The sequence below is a fragment of the Mus musculus genome, chromosome 6 (assembly GCF_000001635.26).
Source record: "Mus musculus strain C57BL/6J chromosome 6, GRCm38.p6 C57BL/6J".
In the NCBI taxonomy this organism is placed as follows: domain Eukaryota; kingdom Metazoa; phylum Chordata; class Mammalia; order Rodentia; family Muridae; genus Mus; species Mus musculus.
Window position 1 is genome coordinate 117495006 of NC_000072.6, and position 6292 is coordinate 117501297.

Consider the following 6292-nt stretch of genomic DNA (forward strand, 5'->3'; position numbering starts at 1 on the left):
CTGTGGTTTGCTAAATAGATTGCATACTTTAAAGGGAGCCAGTCAGCAGCTTTGAGACTTCGGTCAGACCTCTCTTATTGCAATCCTTCCAAGAATTTCAAATAAATCACCAAACCTCCTACACAATGATAACAAGTTCTCAGTCCTACAGACAACTGAAGTGCCTATAATTCTAAAAATGTTCACTCCTCTCTGGCCTCAGGTTACTGTGGTTTGGGCTTGGAGATCTGGTGACATTTTTCTTGATCTTCTCTAGGGAAGACTGAAGATCATTCTGGGGTTTGTGGTCTCTCTTTGTTCCAATGAATGACTTGAAGGCATCAAGACACAGAGGCATGGAAGAGGAGTCCTCTGGAGGTGGGGTTGAGAAGGCTCAAACCTGCTGCTGCTTCCTGGCTCACTTAGGTGTACGGCCACAGGGACATCCTGAGTAGGACCAGCGGCTGGCAAGGCCTCCGATCATTGGCATCCTGGTCACTTGATGTTCAGGGACAGGAAGCAAGATGAACCCAAGACTAGGTCAATCAGCAGGTAACAAAATACAGGTAAACAGAAGTCAGTCCTGGTGTTCCTACAAAACTCAGTGGGATAAATATGGGCACAGCAACTTATATTTCAAAATAACTAGATGAGTCTACATTGCTCGTTACACAGAAATGATAAATGTCTAAGGCAGTGGAAGTGCTCATTATCCAATTTCATTTTTACACATTGTGAACACTGAATTTTTGCACTGGATACCATAAATATTTATAAACATTATCTAACATTAAAGTATTAATTAGACTATGTATGGTTGTGTGTGGAGATACAGGCCTCTCATCTCAACACTCAAGAGACTTGGGCAGAAGAACCAAGAGTTCTAGGCCAACCTCAGCTACAGAGTGAGACAATGTTTCAAACTGGCATCTTTTAAAATAAAAAAAGAGTTCATGGCAAGGCCCAGAGCATAAGGAACTCCTAGACCATGCTAAAAACCTGGCCATTTTGGGGTTGGGGTTGGAGGACATTGTAAATTACCATGAACTACACACATCTATGTCAAACACATCTTTATCATCCCAGATTCTGTAGGTGACAAGGCTTGGTGAGGGGAGTCCGTAAGGGTCTCAGGAGGCTACAGTCACAATGCTGGTCAGCTTGCATCCTCTTCTGAAGCTCCACCAATGCTCAGTGGCTGCTGGCAGAACTCAACCTCCCTGCAACTGTGGGATAGATCCAAGGTATTTGGTTTCTGTTTTGTTTTGTTTCCACTGTTTGTTTGGATTTTTGTTGAAGTGTGTGTGTGTGTGTGTGTGTGTGTGTGTGTGTGTGTGTGTGTGTATGAGAGAGAGAGAGAGAGAGAGAGAGAGAGAGAGAGAGAGAGAGAGAGAGGAAGAGAGAGATTTGTGTGTTTCTTTGCTGGGCATTTTTCAGGGTTATTCTCTGCACATCAGGGCCATTTAATGGCTATTTAATTGGCCATTTAATTATGATCAATTAATCCCCTGCAAGACCAACCCATTGCCAGGAAAGCTCACTTCCTCAAGACCAGCTAAGGCTTCCTCTCTCGTTTGACTTTGAAAAGGGCCTCGTGCTATTAAGCATCAGATTTGTCCCTTTTCACTGTCTCAACGTAAACTAGGGACATAAACTCAGTGAGTCTGCCTAACTTCTCGTTTCTGAAATGAAGGCCTGTAAGAAAAACCATCATATTTTAAGTGCTGCCCACCTCCACAAGAAGGGACTCTTTGGGAGGTCTATCTATCTGGGAGTAGGAAGTGTGGGCCCAGGGCTAAACAGCACTTCCTGATGGACCAAAGCTCTGGCAATCTGGAGTGCCTGGAGCCCCACATGGGGCTGAGGTTCGCCACAGGCAGAACCCCCAGCACTAGAGGTGCCAAAACACAAGAGGATTCTCAGCGTTCATGAATTTGTTCAGGTCATGCTGGCCTTTCAGAAGTCACCAAATGTGAAGTGTAAACTTCTGGTTTCTTTGGAAAATCAGTTATGTCAAATGATGTTTTGTTAGTGCACACAGGTGAAAGGTTGTTTTGCTAAAGCAGACACATGAAAGGTCACATGATATTAAGAAGGACTATAAATATAACTCAACAGACAGTGGATGACACCTTGCCATTCCTAACTGATCGTCTTTGGTGTGATGTCATAGAAAGAAATGCAAACAAAACAAAACAAACAAACAAACAAAAAAAAACCCCTTGGATAGTTCTGGCGGCTTCTTGCTCCACAGTCTCCTACCGATTGGCAGAGTAAAGTGGAAGTTTCTTGATCTGTCAGCTGATATAGACTCGTGTAGTAGAGTTTTGCTAAAACCAACTCATATAGTGTTTTGCTGAGGCAAGACCTATGGGGGGGAGGGACACGTGATGTTTGGAGGGAGTATAAATAGGACTCATGGACAATGATGGCTGACTTGCATAGCTAGCTTTGCAACACTTAGCTTCTTCACTGGTTTCAAGGCTCATGTCTGAGGCAAAGCAGAGAACTTGTCCTGTCGTCCCTGCTGGTCTTGGTCACCCCTGCTGACTCATGCTGATTTGGCAGAGGCTGTTTCTACTGGGTCGTGCCACTGCCGCTGAAGCAGGTTTGCTATCCTGACACTGTTGAACTTGACTGCTGGTGTGCTAACAATTGAAATCACCCCAAGGAACTACTTCTAAATAGCATCCAGCAGGACCTCAAGGTTACTTCTGGATTGAGCTGCCGCTGTTGATTCATGTGAACTGCACTGCTGATGATGCAGACTGGATTTGCTCCAAAGAACCATTTCTAGACAGGTCCACTTCCCCTGTATCCTAATAACCTTTCTTTTCCACTACCTCTGGTGAGTGGTGGGATAGAAGGGAAATTAAAGCATTTAAGAGCCATTATTAAAAGTAGGTTTTGAAAATTCCAAGCCTATAAAATGTCCCCAGAAAAAGGCTTGACTTTAGCATCTCTGGTAGGATGTTCTCAGAACTGGCCAGTTCGTATGTTCCTCAGTGAGTATGGCCTGCACTTGGGAAAAGCATTAGTATCCTGTGTCCTTGGCTGGGAGGTGGCTACTGATGTTCTGGCAGCCTGTCAGAACTGGCCAGGCTCAGGTGCCTGTCTGCCAAAGCTTGCAGATGGCTGGGCAGAGTGGTCTCCCGAAGATCCAGATCCAAGAACGGATGGAGACAGGCATAGAAATTCACTAAGGGACAAAGCAGGCTCCCTGGAAAGGAATGTTCCTATTCTAATAGACTCAGGGGGCCATTTTCTTCCGAAGACCATGTGTGCTGGGTTGAGCTTCCCAGGAGTCTGTTAAACGGAAGATGCCAGGGAAGAGACGTATGTGTCAGCTGGGCAGAAGTCAGCACAGATTCATGGACTGAGAGACTATGGTCTCCCCATATCCTGTCTTCTTATTTATAAAACAAAGACAGTCTGCAACACACTCATAAGGACATCAGGAAACATCACACCACCACGCAGTGTCAGGGATGGGTACTGTCACTTAAAACCTTCAAATGCCTGGTTACAAAGTGACAGTTCCCGTGGCTAGAAATGTGTTGACCTTACCTGAAGCTGATTGCTGCACTTTTTCTCCAGCCACACCTATGACTCAGCAGAAAGTAGAGGACATTTGTTTCTCTACATCCCTGTGCCCAGACCAGGAAGGCTGCAAATGTAACCTGCTATTGCCAAGATCCATCCAAGAAATCACCCTCCAGTCTCTGCTCCCCTGACTCTGTGATGTGGGTTATACTGGAAACACGGCACCTCACAGGCAGAGCCTGAGAGAAACCAGGCTAGAAAACAAGTTCTAAGCAGCATGTGTGGAGGTACGGGGGTGCGGGGAGGGAAAGAACTCCACAGGTAGGGCCCTGAAGGCCACTGCCCCTCAGCAATTCTCCTCACCTCTGTGTCCTCAGGAGGATGTGCCAACCTAAAATGTACTTGCCTAGATAAGGCCACCATTGTGACCACACCCACATGGGTCTGCAAAGGTGGTGGGCAGGGCTGCCTCCAGCATCTGTGGCGAGAAGGCTGGGAGGTAGAGGCAGAAAGGAAGGTAACCACTGCAAGCGGTTGCAAAAATGAGCACTTCTTTCTCAGTGTGCCACTAAGCATATCAAAGTTCCAACTAAAGCCACTTGAGGTGACCAAAGAGGATTTCTGGGATGGTCTGCCTGGGCAGCTATCACAAACACCACAGACTGGTGGGCTCTAGAAGAGGGAAATAAAACAGAAATCTAAGATCAAATGCTGTCTGTTAGTCCCTTCTGAGCCCATCCCACTTGACATTATAAACCCAGTCAATAAGAACCTACGATGTGACCCAACAGGTTTAGGGAGTCTGGGAATCAACATAGGAACAAGACTGCCCTTTTGAAATTCAGACCCAGGGGCCAGGCCCATGATAGTAGGTAGTCCACAAAGTGATTTTGAAAATAAGATGGGGTCTGGACATTGGGGCTTAGGCACTTTAGAGCAGAGGGGCTATGGAGACAAAGACAGGCAATAGACCACAGATGAAGCGGCTTAGACAGACACAGTGAATGGGGCATTACAGTAAAGCAACAGAGTCACCACATAGCCTACAGAATTCAGCAAGTATTCAGGAAGCAGAGATGAGCCTCCTGCTTCCTTCCCCCAGGACAAATAACCAACTGTAAAGAATATTTTACAGGGCAGGAGGTTTTTCACTCCCTCGTGTGGAATGAAAATCCCTGGACTGGGTTCACAGTGTCCTCTTGTCAGATCGTGTTTCAGATGGTCCATTCTAGGTCTTGAACTCTCCCTGACACGCTACATTATTTTTCTCCAATTCTTTACTACACTACATAAATAATAAAACATAGATGAGGTCCAGGTCTCCATCCATCACTCACTCACCATAGCTTCGTAAAACTGGAGGGAACACTGCATCCTCTCAAGGAACTCAACCCTCCACTGCGTTGGTTTCCACCATCTTCCTCCATCCTCCTTCCCGCTAACCCTTTTTAAATGTTTTGTTTTGTTTTGTATACCAAAACAATATGTATGTAAAATATATAACATGTTACATATTTTATAGACACATAATAAAGGATGTTTTTAAAACCCACCAGCTATGCTGCTGTTAAATTGTGACACACACTTAAAGTCTATCTTCCAACACTGTCCCCTTTGTCCTGTTCACAAACTTCCCTTGGTTTATCTGGAGGTGTTAATGAAACCCAACGCTGCGTGCCACATGTATCCACTTTAGAATATCGTGAGTCCCTTTTCCACTCTGCCTTATTATCCTCTGTGTTATCATTTACCACAAGCCTGTGCCTTTCAGGAAGAAAACAGTAACCCACAGTGGGAGGCCTCGGATGGGGGCCTTAGTGTTGGATCTGGGGAAAATGGCTTTGGGCAGATTGCAGTTCTCTCTTCTAGAGTAAGAGCTACCCTTCTGGTCCTCATAGGCAGTGGTGAACAGACCAAGGAGAATTCCCTTGCTATTTAGGTACCAACTTCTTAATGCTCCCAAAGTGATCTTAGGAAAGGTTTCTGAAGGAATGCAAGTTAGAGAAAGCAATGGCTGACCTGCTGCTTGGTGATTCTCTGACGGAATGATGTTTCTCTTCCTCTGTTAAGGGCACACAACATTGATGGCTTTCTTTCTGTTCTCTCTCTAAGAGTGGATCACCACAGGCTACAAGGTACACAGGAGGTGCTAAGTTAAATGTGGTGAAGACTTTGAAGGAGAGTAAAATGGTATAACATTACATTTTGCACCCCAAATCTATAACTTATATTGTGTTCCTCTGTATACTAAGCCAGGAGCAAAATAAACACAATATCTAAGTAAAAACAAAAAAAAAAACAAAATCAAAATGGTTGACACAAACCCAACTCTATAAATAATAAAATTAGGTAATCAGAAAGCAGAGACTGTCAGATAAGATGGGAAAATGAGATCCAACTTATGTTTATTTCCTACAGACAGCACACTTTGTCTTGTAGCTCAGGCTGTATTGACTCTTGCTATGTAGCCTAGGCAAGTCTTGAACTGGTGATCCTCTAAGTTACATCTCCTGAGTGCTGGGACTACAGGTGTGTGCCACCATACCTGGCTCCAAATAACATACTCCAGATTCAAAGACACAAATTGGCTAAACTTTAAAGAATGGAAAGTACATGTCATGTGACCAGCCACTATAAGGAAGCTGAAATTAATACATCGATTTCAGACAAAACACACTTTTAAAAAATGTTTTCCAATTGATTTCTGAGGGGAACTTATCCAAGAAAGGTGCTAATGGAGAGGATATAAGAAAGGGGAGGCTAAGAGCTC

The 6292-nt window shown here is 44.6% G+C and overlaps 1 long non-coding RNA gene across 1 annotated transcript; it reads left to right on the top strand.

Annotated features, from left to right (window-relative positions):
- Nucleotides 1–229: 229 nt before the first annotated feature.
- Nucleotides 230–5073, top strand: 6820426E19Rik (RIKEN cDNA 6820426E19 gene). Its single transcript, NR_152214.1, has 3 exons — nt 230–545; nt 1066–1223; nt 3577–5073. It is a non-coding gene; the product is annotated as an RIKEN cDNA 6820426E19 gene (long non-coding RNA).
- The last annotated feature ends 1219 nt before the right edge of the window (nt 5074–6292 follow it).